Genomic DNA, 15,650 nt, shown 5'->3' with positions numbered 1-15,650 from the left:
AACACAACCAGAGCAATTGTCTCATTTCTAGTATAGTGCTCATTCTTCCATCCTCAAGTGTTTAATATTTTACTGTATTTTCAGCTAAGCTAAGCTCTGATTTTCTGTGTTTGCAACTAAGCTTTTTCAATTCCCAGTTGTATCTCAAGAGATTCTACTCACATGCTCCTGTTAACATACACTAAGAACATAAAAAACTAAACTTATCTTCTTACACTTCCATATCTGTGTTAATGGCACTAAGACTTGAAATATTGAAATCATGCTTATTTAGGGAACTTGTACATGGATTACTGGACATGTCTGAAAGTAGACAAACCAACATGTTTATTCAAGTGTCACCTAGTAATGATGCACGATGTAAAAATTAAAATTTATCTTATAGAAAGTACTAGCGTTAAGCCAGAGCTAAAATATAAATGTCCCTGATGGTTAATACTTGGATAATATTAGATTATAACTTACTGAAAAAGAATCTGTGTGGGGAGTTATCTGTTTAATAAAGGTCACTGTTATTATTATCATTGTAATAATAATTATTACTAAGCAAATCCCCAAATTCCCCACTCTGATAGCTGCCGTAATTCTAGTTTATCTCAGACCTGCCCACAGCAGGAGACTTGAGGATACTTTAACACAGGTGAGAATGGGAAAGGAAGTCTTCCAGGGACAATACCTACCATGGCCCAATGTTTTGGGCAAGGGACAAGTTTGTCAACTAAAAACATATGGTGATTTTTTCCCAAGGAAGTGGTATTATAGTAGTTTTAATACCATTATGTGTTCTATATTTTGTCTGCATTGTGGATTAAGTTGGATCTTACGAATAATCTTTATAGTTCTAAGCGAGTTACAAATCGTGTTTTGAATCTGTCCCTGGGGTGGAGCCTTTCAATATTTGGAGTATTAATAATAATAACAATTATTTTATATATAAAATCTGGCCCACTCTCAAGAAATTCCTGAAATTATAATCCAAATTTATCATAAAACTAGATAATCTGCATCTAAAATAGGAATTCCACATTACTGAACTGAATCTTTCAAATTCAGATTATTTTTAATCAAATAAATTATTTTAAAAATATATATGTAGGCTGAAGTTTAATAAATGAGTGAGCATGATTTCATAGGATAGGTGGTAATCAAAATACTTTCTATATTTGTGGGTTTTGCCAATAATACTATATAGTTGTTTGTAGATTTAAAAACCTAATGGGCCTATTTGTCTACTAACTATAATTAATAATTTAATATTTACTTTATATCTTTTAAGATTGTTATAATCACATATTGAATGGTAGTATTTCCCCTTTTAATTGAAAGAATTAATAAGATCATTCATCAAGCCTCCCTTCTTATATTCAATTTCAATATACAATCACCACCGTATGAGTTTAGCTATTTTCCTTTTCTCTTTCACTGAAAATGTTTTTACACATATTTTTAAATACGTGTTGTCCTTTCCTGAATCACTTAAGTTCTTACATGCAGACATTACCATTTTCAGGTGAAATGCACATAGGAAGAATGCCAGCTCATCCAGAACTTGGATTCCTGAGTTTCAAAAATCAAAGGTCCTGTTATTTGACTTGATGGAGACTGTATTAGCTGTCATTCACGTTAAGACTTTTATTCTACTAGATCAACTCCTGAGGGTTTGAAAATGTAGGAAAATGTAGTTCTGCTTTTGGTACCTTTCAATGCTTGCACACTAGTGGAGCGAGACCATGATTGTAGGGTTGTGAGAATTTTTAAGATGTTTAAAATAAAATTTTTTTTTATTTTAGTAAACAGTATTCCTCCCAAAATAGTATTCGAACTTAAAACTAATGTATATGGTTTGAAATCAATGTAAAACATATCCCTTTTAACATAGAGAAAAAAATTAATATGGTGAAAAAGTAAATTAGTGGTCTTTGGATCCATATTGCTTTTACATTCTGATATGTATTCCTGAGATTCCTGAATTAGGTAAGGGGATTGCTATAACATTTTCTATCCAGTATTTCTATTAGTAAAATAAAGCATGATTCTCTACAGTGTATTAGTTTCTCTGGACTACCATAACAAAAAGTACCACAAACTGGTGGTTTAGAACAACAGAAATTTTTCTATCATGGTCCAGGAGACCATAAGTCTGAAATGAATATGTCATCAGGGTTGGTGCCTTCTGGAAGCTCTGAGTAAAAATCTGTTCCATGATGCTCTCCTAGCTTCTGGTGGTTACTGACAGTCCTTGACGTTTGTTGGCTTGTATCACTCCAACCTCTGCCTTCATTGTCACATGGCCTTCCTCTCTTTGTATCTCCACGTGTCAGTCCTCTTCTTACAAGAACACTAGTCCTTGGATTTAGGGACTGCTGTAATCCAATATGACTTCATCTTAACTGACTACTTTTGCAATGATCTTATTTCCAAATAAGATCACATTCTTAGGTTCTGAATGGACATAAGTTTTGAAGGAACACTATTCAACCCACTCTGGCTTTCTGTCAGAGAGTTTTTTCACTATTGATGACATAATCCACATGGAATTTGGTGCTTAATTAATTAAATATATTATTCTCTATCCTGGGATATTCCAGTTAATTCACTTAATTTTAGAGCATCAATGTTTCTATTTATAAACACGGAGGATAATAATTTCTATATTAGTAGGTCTTAATAAGATCATGCAATATAGAAATTTATAACCATTTTGACTAAGGATATTCAATAACTTAATAATATCATTAGAATAAGAACAATTCTCAAGTCTGCTAGTAATCTGTTGTGTGACCTTGGGCAAATCACCTGCCTGTCTAAAGACTGGATGATTGATACGTAAAGTAAAACGAGTAGCCTATGGGTCAGTTGGATCTATATACATATCTTATTTGACCAGCAGAATAATTTAAAACAATGAATTTGATTTCCTTTATGCAAGATTTTTACTCTCCAATTAATCACAGTCCTTATCCCTTTCTAAAATGTCATATTGACTGCTTCATATTTAGAACCTGGTGACCCCTGAAGGCATATGAGTTTCCAGCCCTTGAGTTTTCTAACTTACAGTCTCATGATTCCTAAGTCATAGATTACTTTCAGAATAATAAAGTCACATTCTGTAACTAGTTTATCACTTTTGAAAATGTTATAAATTCATTTGACTCCTTAAAGGACAGCTACTTAATAGGTATAAAATACTATTATGCTTCTATCTCTTTCTTACTGCTTGAAGTACCACTGTGTATTAAGTGGACATCTTCATTTAGCTTTTCATTATGAATTCTAGATTATTTCTTTGAGAGGTTAAAACTAATTCAGCTCCTATCAGTGGATATGAGTAGTCACAATTGCCTCTGCCCAAGGACACTCATGTAAATCAAATGTTAATTTCATCTCTGCAAGGTGCCATTAAAACAGCAATAAGCTGTCTGTCCACATTTCAGCTTTGTGAAGACAACATGCATTTAAATACTCTCTTTTATATTCTTGGCCTTCTGCTCACTAGACAAATTTCTATTCAGGAGCATTTTTACTGCCGATGTCTGTCCATCCTCTCTCTCTTCAAAGTAATTTCCAGTCGAGGGAAAAGTCTTAATTGGTGCTGACATCCAGACCAGTAGTTGTATATCTATATTCTAAATGCTAATGTAGTTGAATATCTTACTTACAAATGGGTTTTACATATAAAGTTAATTGAAGATGTAGAATTCTCCTTTAAAGAAAGAATGAATCCTGCATGCCATAAAGAAGCTTGGGGTCTGGCAGAAGAGACAAATGGCTGTAAAAATATTTATTACATTAGAATTGTAGTAAGTGCTGTGATAAAAATTATGTTTTTCATGAAAAGACCTTTTCCAGGTCTGAGAGGTCAAAAGAAGCCTTTCTGAAAAAGGACAATAATTTTTAAAAATTTGATTTAAATAGAGAATGTGTGCCGATGCAGGGATAAAACGTCTGGGGAGTTACCCTCAATATCCCAGACCTCTGTTTCACTGAGCGTCTTGATTGCCTGTATCCTTGAAAGTGTTGGTAAAGCATGACACTAGGCAAGAAACTGGATAATATTGATCACAGGGTCTGCCTTCTAACTTCCTTACAGTATAAGATCAATTCTTTTCTGGAAGAGGGTATCATAATCCAGAGCCTCTATAATATTTTACACACAATGTCCAACATTTAAACAAAATTATCAGACATATTAGGAGATAGAAAGACATGACTGAAAAAACAAAAGGGTAAAATAAAAATTTGAAACAGATCCATAGGAAATACACAGATACACATTATACAATAACGGCATTGAAATAAATGTGTTGAAAATATTCAAGAACATATATGACAATATGAAATATTTTACAGGAGAACTGGGAAAATCCTGAAATTTAGTGAGTAATGCATGGGTTTTACAACAGAAGAGAAAGAAGAAAAGAGATGATTAGTGACTGGAACATATGTCAGTAAAACTTATCCAGACTGGGGCAAGGTGGAAAAAAAGAAACTAGAGAAAAGAACAGGAAGGATGTAGAATGCATGGACAAAAGTACACACACACATACATGCAACCTACATGTGCAACACTCTTGGTAAATGTAAAAAAAAAGGGAGGAAAAAAAATAAAAAAAAACTACGTACATCGTAATGAAGTGGCTGAAAACTGAAGGTAAAGAGGAAATCATAAAAGCAGCCAAAGGAAAAAAACCACAGATTAACTTTAAAGATGCAACAGAAAAAAAAAGATGACTAGATGACTTTTCCACAAAGTAAAAGTAGAAGGAAGTGGGATATAGTTCAGAGTTCTAAAAGAAGATAACCACTAGCATAGAATTCTGTGTTGAGTGGAAAATTCTTTCAGAATTGAGGTAAAGGAGAAACATTTTCTGATGAACAAAACCTGAGGGAGTTTGTCACAACCAGCTAGTACTAAAAGAGATGCAGACGAATACACTTCAAGAAGAAGGAAGATATTCCTAGAAAGAAGCACAAAAATGCAGAATGAAATAAACAGCTTTGCAAAGGGCAAATAGGAAGATTAATTAAATAAAAATATTTGCAGAATGAAAGAGTAGTAATAACATCTTTTGAAATTTAAATATATGTACAATCAAGTCCATTTATTTCCTGCAAAAAGACAACTGGTAAATAGGTGTAAAAAGGTCTAAGGTTTTTGCAATGTTTTAGAAATGGTAAAAGTTCTAATTTAGAAAAGATGTTAATATATCAAGAATATAGTTTTTAATCTCTTTGCTAACCACTGAAAGAATAATAAACTGTGTATAACTAAAACCTAATAGATGAAAAAGATTTTTTAAAAACCTCAATGAAGCCAAGATAGAAGAAAACAGAACACAGAACAGCTAGGGTAAACAAAAAGCAAATAGTAAACTGATAGCAGTAAAATCAGTAACTAGAACAAACATAATTGCACTAAATATGCCAATAAAAAGACAAATATGTTAGCCCTCTAAAAAACAGTATGCTACTTATAATAAAATTAAAAAACCATTGAATACTGAGACATAAGAAAGTCTAGATATGTAGAAAATTCACAGATATTTAGACATTAAATAGTACACTTACAAATAACCTGAGTCAATGTAGAAATTATGAGAACTAAATGTGTACAATAATATGAATAATATATATGTACATATATATTTAACCTAGTATTCACATATTATAACACATCAAAATTAGTAAAATGAACTCACACCGTGCTTCAAAAAAAATTTACATTGTTAAGTGGATTTATTGGAAACAAATGCTGAAAATCAGTGGACTAAGTTTATTTCTTAATAAGTTTTTAAAAAGATAATAAACCACCTTTCTCCAAAATAGAAGGAAGCATTAAAAATAAGTGTAAAAGTGAATGAAACAGAAAACAAATGCACAATGTAGAAAATCTATAATGCCTAAAGCTGTTTTTTAAAAAAAATTAATAAAACTGATAAATTCTAAGAATGACAAAGGGGATATCAGTACAGAGCTCACAGATATCAAAAAGAAAAACAGATATTATGAAAAAATTTATAACAACTAACATTTGGATGAAATAGAAAACTCTTAGACACAACTTCCCAAAACAGACAAAAGCAGGAATAGGAAATTTATATAGTCGTATACTTATTAAAGCTTTGGAATACATAATAGAAAACATTCACATAAATAAAGATGAGCTTTTCAGTGGAGTTTTCCCAGCATGTAAGCCTAAATCCCTATGTCTTTTTCAGTGGATTCACATATAATTAAGGAGTAATGTTAATTTAGAAAAAAAAAAGAGGAAGCATTTAGTAATTAATTTTATAAGGCCATCATAACCTTAATCCTAAATCTTGAAAATAGTATATAAGAAAGAACCTAACAGGCTGATCTCTTTCAAGAAACAAATGCAAAAAAGTCTTGGAAAATAATAGCCATTTGAATTCAACAAATAGAAAAAGGAAAGTGCCTCAAATGAAGTTGGATGTAATACTGAAACACAATATTAATTTACCATTTGAAAAATTAATTCTTCACATTTACAAAATCAAGGTGAAAAATCATGTGATCTTTTAAGATACAGAAAATTCATTTCATAATATTCAGTACTCATTTATGATAAAACAAAGCTCCTAGAAACCTAGAAGTAAAAGAAAATTTTGTGAATGTGATAGAGTACCTACACCAAATTTACAGCATTTTACTCTATGATCTTTCCCCTGAGATTAGGATTGAGACCAGAATGCCCTTAGACCCCAGTTCCATTGAACATGCCCTGGAGACCTTGGTAACATTACACAGAGGGATGAGATCAAAGGCTAAAAAACAGACAGCGAGGCTCTAAGAGTTATCTTTCTAAAAAATCCTAATCTGATTAAATCATCTATGTATTCAAAACCTTTTAGTGGATAAAGTTAAGCTCCTTAGCCTGCTATACAATGCCCTTCATGATCTGGTATTTACCTCTCTTGACCCTCTAATTAAATCTTCATTCCCTGTGAACTAGCCATGCATTTTCAGGAGGAAGTTAAAGCAGTTGGATTGTGATACACTTCCCTGGGGTACAGTGCCACTGGAAAGTAAAGAAGGCAGACAAACCAATCTAATCTTCTTGTCAGCATGATTACTGGACCTCCAGGTAAATAGTCAAATAATATTTATAAAGAGAAGGGTTTTTATCCATGAAATGTTCTTAAAGATGTCCTTGTTTAAACATTGCTTATAGTTATTAAAACACTCAGAATCCATGGTTTTAGGACTCATGCTCCCTGGAAAAGGTCATATAAGCTCGAGTATAAAATGAAGCTTTTTCATAAACTAACCTCTCCCCATGATGTGGGTTAATAACCTATGTAACTCATTTAGTGACCTTGTCTACACTGGGCCAGAAAGTGCATGTTCCATGCAAGGATGGAGAATTTGGGGAGCCACCATCAATATTCCAGGCCTCTGCTTGACTGAGTCTCTTGATAGCTTATGTCCTTGAAAGTATTCATAAAGCTTGATAATAGCTAAGATCTCTGATTCATGTAACAGTCATTTTACAAACCAATCCATTATGATAGTTTACAGGTCTTTACTCATTTATTGCTGGTGCTGTTATTGACACTTGGTATATATCATTGACACGGAAGATAAGACCTTTCCTATTTTTTTCATGGAACTTTAAGCTAGAGGAGGTGAAGATAAACAAGTAAATAAAAAAAAAAGACCAAGATAATTTCAAATAGTGTTAAATATTAGAAGACAATTCAAATGGAGAATACTTCTAGCAGGGAATATATTAGATAGGGAGAACAATGAATGGAAATTTTAAATGATGACTTCTGAGCAAAGATTTCAGTAATTTGTATGTGAGATACTTAAAATGATCTAAATGAAGGACAGAAGAGGTGAAAATTAAAGGAGAGTTGCCAAGCTCTCTGATGAATTGAAGATGGACATACAAGAGAACTCCAGGCTAATTCCTGGGTTTGGGATCTAGCAATTGAGTAAATGGTAAGACTATTAATTGAAATGAGTAGAGTTAAAGAGGAACAAGTTTGGGAGATGGGGTTGAAGTAGGGATTGCAAGTTATTTGACATTAAGTTTGAGATACCTAACTGTCATAGGAGAGGAGACCTTGAGTAGGAAATTGAATATATGTGTCTGGAACTCAGAGGAGAATTCTGATCTGAAGTTATTAATTTAAGAGTCATCAGCATATAGATACTATTTAAAGCAAAGGGACTGCATAAAATTAACGAGGCAGAGTTTTCGGACAAACAAGAGAGGAGGACCAAACACTAAGTCCTGGGTCACTCAGATATTTAAAATATGAGAAAAACCAAGAGATCATGGTATGCTGAAAGACAAATAAGAGACATGTTTTAAGAAGGAGGGAAATAAAAATAAAAAATAAAAAAAAGAAGGAGGGAAATAAAATATGACAAGTTGCTGAAAATTTAAAACAAGGACCAGGAATCATTGGACTTGGCAAATTGAATATTGGTGACCTTGCAGAGTGGTTTTATGAGTCCTGAGGAAAAATACCTAATTGGAATGTGTTCAAGAGAGAAGAGACTGAGTGAGAAGGTAATACATATTAATATTGCTTTAGCTGTAAAGGGCTACAGAGAAGTGAGGTAGCAACTGGGGACAGCACTTGTATTATGTGTATATGTTAATAGGAATGATCCATTGGAGTAAGAATATTGTCAGTAGTTAGAAAAGGTAAACTTTAGGAGAAAAAAAAATCTTCTGTTCACAGACTAATTGGAGTGAGATCTGGAATACAAGTTAGAGTTTCGACTTGGAAAGAGAGGGGACTGTTGGTCAATTTTAACCAGAGAAAAATTCAACATAAGGGGGGATGTAGATGTACACTTATTGGTAGGAAAATAAGGTAGATATCTTTCAATCACCTTATTTTCTAAGATAATTAGGAAATAAAGTTACCATTTGAGAGGAACAAGTATATAGGGGGTACTGAAAGCTTAATGACAGAAGAAAAGACATTTCAAAAATATTTTGGTTAGATGCAACATTTCCAGGGGAACTCTACTAGTATTGCCAGCTAGTGCTGAGGACCAATTTGAGATTGGGAAGGATAAAATAAAGTGAAAATAATCATTGTATTTGCATGTTCTCCTATATGGTGTAGGCAGGGAGTCAGAGAAAAATCTGGTTAAACCAGAATTGTCTTTGCTAGCAGAGTGCAACTGAGGAAGAGAGGTGTAAGAGAGTGAAGTGTATATGTAAAGGAAGCATTGAAAGGAAAATTAATCACGATAAGGAGGAAATGAGAACATTTTACTGGACAAAGAAAAAATTATGGTGTCATCAGATACTGACGTGGTCAAAGATTTGATATAATAGGGGCACTAAAATGATCTCAAAAAGAGGAAGCTGAGGGCTAGAAGTGGGAGAATTATAATAAAGATTTTGGATATGGTACTCCTATTAGGGATAACAAGGCCTGGAACAGTGATTCTCAAACAGGACACCACCGGTATTTTGTGGTGGAAAATTCTCCAGTGTGTGTAATTAAAGAATATTTACTTTCCCTGGCCTCTATACACTAAGTACCAGAAGCATCCTTCCATTGCAATAACTAAATACCCTAACAAATTTCCAAAGCTTGCCTGAGGTACCTCCCAGGTGAAATCATTGGTGGATATGGTAGATCCATGGTTCCACCTCCCGGAAATGGCAGAGAATCATTTGGAACTATTTCCTTACTTAAGGATACCGTGCACGCTTTTGCATCCATGTCAATTAACTATTACCTTTAAAATGTTAAGGACCAAATCCGTCTTTTCTGTTCCATGTCTAGCCCACAGAAATAACTCAAAGGTATTTTGAATAAATACATAGAATGATTGAATCTATTTGCCCTGCTTTATTTCTAAGTTTGGCTGCATATCTTACAAATGCTTTTTCATGAATTACTGTATTTACTTTCTTAATGAAGAATAATGACTGTATTATTTACCTTCTTGAATGCTAAAAAGAAGCTCTTTCCTATCTATTTAACCAAAGTCGGCCTCAAAGTATGTTGGTCTTAACTCACACAGTGTTTATAATTTTTTTTGTAAGGTTGGATGCTTTCAGATGAACACATACTCTCACAACTTCTTACCAGTCCCTATTTTTTTTTTTAATGTCAGTCCTCCTTCCTTCATTTATATTAGCTCTGTGGTCCTTGTAGGTATTTGAGTTTGAGATTCTTGTTATAATCTAATAATTTCAGTTTAGATGATACTTATATTTGGCCTGACATACATAGTGGGCACAAAAGAAATATTAATAGTAAATAGCATTCATTTGATTTCATTTATTTTTCTTAAAAGTAAACTTTGATAGAATATAATACTACTTGAATTCCAGATGCATAGAGAAATGTGTGCTTAATTTACAAAAAAATGCTTATGTGATAGTGCACAATGATTAATGCTTGACATATTTTAATTTTAAACTACAATTTCTAATTTATATGAATATTACTCCCAGTTAAAGACTTCAACATATTAAATATGCATTAGAGATGTGTTACTAACTCTAGTTTGCTTCTAATAAGAGCAAATTTTTAAAACCTTTGAATGTGCTTAAAATTCCATAAACTAGAATAACTTGCATTTTCAACAGCTATTGCATTTAGCTTTTCCCAACTTTATTTTACTCTTTTACGCTATAACCAGGTTCTATCTTGCTGATTTCTACTCTGAGTCCAAAATATTACATATGTAAAATAACCTACAGGAAAAAAAATCTAGTTTATATAATTCAACATATTGCCACTTAGTCATGTGTCCTGATAGGTTGATCCAACTAATAGACTAATTTTTGCAATACCCATCCCAACAATATTTCACAATATACATTTGATAAGGTAAAAGGAACTGAAAGGTAAAAAAGGAAGACTGGCAGAAGGCATTAGGTTTTAACTTGACTTCACACAATGTTTTAATATGACCTCATTGTTTTCAAGACATTATTTTAGGTGCTTTTTATGTGGTTGAACAGTTCTGTTTCCAACCTAGCTTTTTAATATTTGAAATCAAAGACTTTTTTTTAAGTCATAAAATTATTCTCTAATTAATTGATGGAAAAAATGAATAATGTGATTTAAACCAATATGAACTTTTATGAAATTTCACTAATTATTGCAATAACTTTGGAGTAAAATAAAATTATCCCTGCAGTAGACAATGAATTTATACTTAATATCACCATGACTTCACAGGTGTTAAATTAGCCACAAAGGAACTCTTGGGAGCAATCCAAACTTAACAAGAATGGACAGGAATGCAATTTTAAAAGAAACATGAAGCCAAATATCTGGTATATAACCCTGATTCAGTCTACAATAATGTGTCAGTATTTCTCTGCTATTTCTGTAGATAGGAATTATAGTTTGCCTCTATTCTTAGTCTTCTTTCTTTCTCAAAGAAGGCTGAATTTAGAACTAGGTTAGTGTTTTTTTTCTTTTCTTTTTCTCCCTTTATAAAAACCAAACTATATTTAGGCCTCAGATATTTGTATCATTAAACCCATGTGACAAAGTGTATTTTGAAAAGGAACATGACTGATAAAATGATTTTCAAACTGTGAGTATGTGGATACTTCTTTAATTCTGGAATAATAAAACAATCTGGTATCAAAAACCTTTTGGATTGGCTGCCTGCCAGGCTTCAGCACATAGCCCTTTTAAGATGTCCCTTGCTAGACACTGGGGTTCTTGGCAAAGGACTCTCCCAGTTTATGGTGCTTTGGGAGCCACAGCCTTGGCCTCTGTTGGAGTAGTAGTTGAGCATCTGCCATGACAGAAAGCCCAGGATTCCACTGGCAAGAGTATTTTCCTGCCTAGGCAAGCACTGTGGAGTGCCAGAGGGCCAGAAGACTCCCACAAGGCTGTAGGCAAGGACCTCAGTTACCAGGCTGACAATTGTAGTTGCCAGAATCAAGCAGTTGCTGTTAAGCCATGACTGCAGAAATAGCTTAGGAAAATCTGTAAGAATATTTGTGTTTGAAATATCTTTGTACCATCACATAAACTTTATCTAATGTGTGGGTCATCAGTAGCCAGCAGATCCCTAGAGAAATCAAAGTACTCAGGGTTAAGGTTGAGGATTAACTATTCCACGCTACGGCACACCTGAATTTCTGTTTTATTATTTCTATAATATTAGCCACTGCTATTGAACATGTATTGAATGTCAGACACTGTGTTAAATGCTCTACACATTAGAGTTTGTGTTCTTTGCAATAACTTCCTATGCAGGGCAATACAATACTCAATTTAAAAGTTGTGAAATTGACACAGACAAGTTAAGACATTTACTCAGCTCAAGGATAGTAGGTAGGAGAGCAGGAATTCTAATTCACGTTTTTCTGATATCAAAGCCACTGTGCCATCCTGCTTTTCTGGTGGCTTTGCAATTTTAATTCTAACTCTCAGGACTCATTAGAGCAGAAAGGATCTAGGGTTATAAGACTTCCTATATTCTAGAATTCTGGGTCTAGGTTTATTAAGGAGACTAGGACTATATCTTTATTCATTTATTAAATTACATGTAAATGAAACATAATAAAGAGCATCGTGCACAGGAAACGAAAAAATAAAAGTGCTGTCACCTGTTTGCTCAAAAGAATAAATGTTCCCCTTTGCAGATATTATTTGCATGCACATCATGATGCTTATAGAGAAGGAGAAACACAAATTTAAATATTTGCATGTTTCAAGACCCTAAACAAATCAGGAGTCTATATTCTGCTATCCTCCAGAATTAGTTGTTAATGAAAACTATAAAATAAAGGCAATACATGCTTTTTTCAGAATATAATTTATCTAAACTCTTCATCTTGTGTTGACCAATTCATTTGAGAGACCATGTGCATACCACTGAGAAGAAAGGGAAAAAACCTGGAAAAAACATGTAAAATACCATAAAACAGAAACCCCCTTTTTCTTTACTCCCTTGTGCCATTTCCAATCATTTCTCACATTTTGCACACATTTTGTATCAGCTTTAAACTCTCCCTCTTCTCCAGTTAACTCTCATATTCTTGCCTGAAGTATCACTCCCTTGGGGAAGTTGTGCCTGCTGCCCCCAGACTACACCAAACTCTCCATTGCATGATTTCATAGAGCTGTGATAATTTCCTTCAGAACCCTTATCTGAGTCTGTAATTGGATATTCCTTGATGTGATTATTTGATTATCTCCCTCACTAGTCTGTAATAAAGGACCATGTCTATTTATTTTTCTCCATTTAATTCATATCATTAGCACACTGCCTGGCACATAATTAATTGTCAATAAATCATTCTTGATTAAATTAATACATTAATGAATGATTCAAAGTTTCAACTGGATGTCTATTTGAAAAATCAAGGAAAAACTATCGAAATAATATGAGAGAGTTCGGATACTCAAAGTTTTTAATATACTTTTTCTCTCTTTCTGGAATATTATTATATTTATTCTTTAAGATTCAGATTAAATATTATCAGTACTATTCTTTTGTGAAATATTTTTTACTATCCAGGAAATTTTAGTCGCTCCTTCCTTAAGAGCTTATGGTTTTGACCACCCCTGTTATGCTTCTGCTACATACCTTGAGAGATAGTCACAGGTCTCAGAATGAGAGACATGCAGAGAAGACCTGAACCCAATCTGTACCTTGAAGCTGAGGCACCTCAGACAAAACAAGAGCAAGGATAGAAACCGTCTGCTGTCATAAAGCCACTGAGGGTTTAGGGTTGTTTATTAAACAACATTATTGCAGAAATAGCTAACTAATGGAGCTATTAACTCTTTAACTCAATCACATGACCAAGAGGTCAAAGTAATTAGATTTGCTTTGTAGTGACACTAATACATGTGAATAATTATTTGCCCATATTTCAGAGTTACAGAAAATATTTTGCTGTGTATAATGGTGTATTCTCTAAAGTCATTTAAAAATGATTAGAACAAATCAAAAACTGGAAACTTTTTGAATATTGGATAAATGGCTTTGTTTGCTCTTCCAATGCAACTTCAAAACTAATTATTCAAACACTTCTCCTAAACCCAAGAGCCAAAAAAGAAAGGATTGTTTTTACAAGATTTCATATTTATTTTTAGTATTAAGCTACAGACCTAATGACAGGCATACAGAATTATTAGCCACTGTATTCAAGTCTATTTGATGTCACATATTATCCAAGGTTCTGTATGATGTAGGTTTTGCATAACAGTCATATTTTTCTTTTAATCCAACTAACCATTTCTCTGCATATGAAGTAAATTGAATCTTAAGACCGGAAAGTACCCTATAAAATGGTATCAACGGGGTGTAACCAGTAAAAAGATTCTGATTTCCCTTGATAGTAAAAATCGTTTTGCTAAGTAATACCTGGGTTCTTGGTGGGTGTTAAATAGCCATAATATGAAAAAGAATAAGGCCACCCATTCATGTAGGTGAGATGTCAGTGGAGGGAACCCCAAGAAGTGACTGCATATCACACACTCTGACTTAATGGAATGGGGAGTGTTCTTCCACTTCTCTCTGCCTTTGTATCACTAGCTAGGAGCCTGTGGCTATCAGCACTCAAAAGAATATAGGCTTGTGCTATAGATCTTTCACCCCAGACATTTATGACTTGTCTGTTCTGGCATAGTTCTTAATTCATTTATTCATTTCTCATAGGCCTGGCACATCAGCAGTTTGATTACTAGCCAATGTATTGTGCCTTATATCTGTCACATTAATATTTCTTTCAAGTGGTCAGACTTGAAAAGGGATTAGGACTTCTTTAATCATAGTGTGTTTGAGGGTCTGATTTTCCTGTTACTATCATCAACCTGAAACGGAGGAAAGATTGAATTGAAGTAATGGTAACATGTCCCTCCATAATCAAAGCTCAGTTGCTAGGAAAAGAACTTCAAATTCAAATTGGTATTTAGTACAGTACCTCCCTAGCGATTAGGAATGAGGAAATCAGAGTATCAAAAGAGAGAGATTATATTAACTCTAACTAATATTTTCTTTGTTCACATTCAAGAGGGATACAGAGCAGGACCTTCATTTCTTGGGGGAAGGAGAGGTATATGAGAGGTTTGTGAGAGGCATGAGGGGAGAAATAGAGAAACTGAAAAGTAGAAATGGTTTTCTAGGTCCTCCTGCATGTATTTTCCATAGTATCTTCAGGAACTGTGCAGGGTAATACGTTTCTTTTCTGTTAGACAGTCATATACATTTATAAATGTTGTTCCAAGTAAGCAGTGAGTGCATAACGGAAAGATATCTGAGTTCAAGTAATTGTGATTTTATTACCTATTCAGTGTCCGTAGGTCCATGCCAAAACCACTTTTGGTTTTGATTTTCTTATCTATTACATGACGAAGTAGGATTATAAACTTTCCCTAAACCCTCTCTCAGTTCCACCATTCTCCAGAGTCAACCAAATTTTAGCTCAAATTATTTAGAGGCTACATAGCTAAGATACTTGGATTTTATTGGCTTCTTGTATCAAGCACTTTGAGTTACTTAAATGATGAGAGCCATCAATGTAAACAATTTTACAGTAGTAACCAGATTTTATTTAAAAATATGGTTAAAATGACCAGACTGACTATTAATTGGGTAATTATACACCGAAATAATGATAGATTTTTAGGGCTAAGCTATATTTCAAAAAGTAACATAGTGCATTC

The 15,650-nt window shown here is 33.4% G+C and overlaps 1 protein-coding gene across 1 annotated transcript in view; it reads left to right on the top strand.

Moving 5' to 3' along the window:
* The window catches only part of LOC309658989 (uncharacterized protein), a 703,210-nt gene extending 690,721 nt beyond the window's left edge, over nucleotides 1–12,489 (top strand). Inside the window, exon 9 of the mRNA XM_082458306.1 lies at nucleotides 1,511–12,489. The gene's annotated coding sequence lies outside the window, so the exon portion shown is untranslated. The remainder of the gene's footprint in view (nucleotides 1–1,510) is intronic.
* The last annotated feature ends 3,161 nt before the right edge of the window (nucleotides 12,490–15,650 follow it).

The sequence above is a fragment of the Balaenoptera physalus genome (assembly GCF_965194825.1).
Source record: "Balaenoptera physalus genome assembly, chromosome: 3".
Lineage (NCBI taxonomy): Eukaryota > Metazoa > Chordata > Mammalia > Artiodactyla > Balaenopteridae > Balaenoptera > Balaenoptera physalus.
This window is presented reverse-complemented; position numbering and strand designations above follow the sequence as displayed.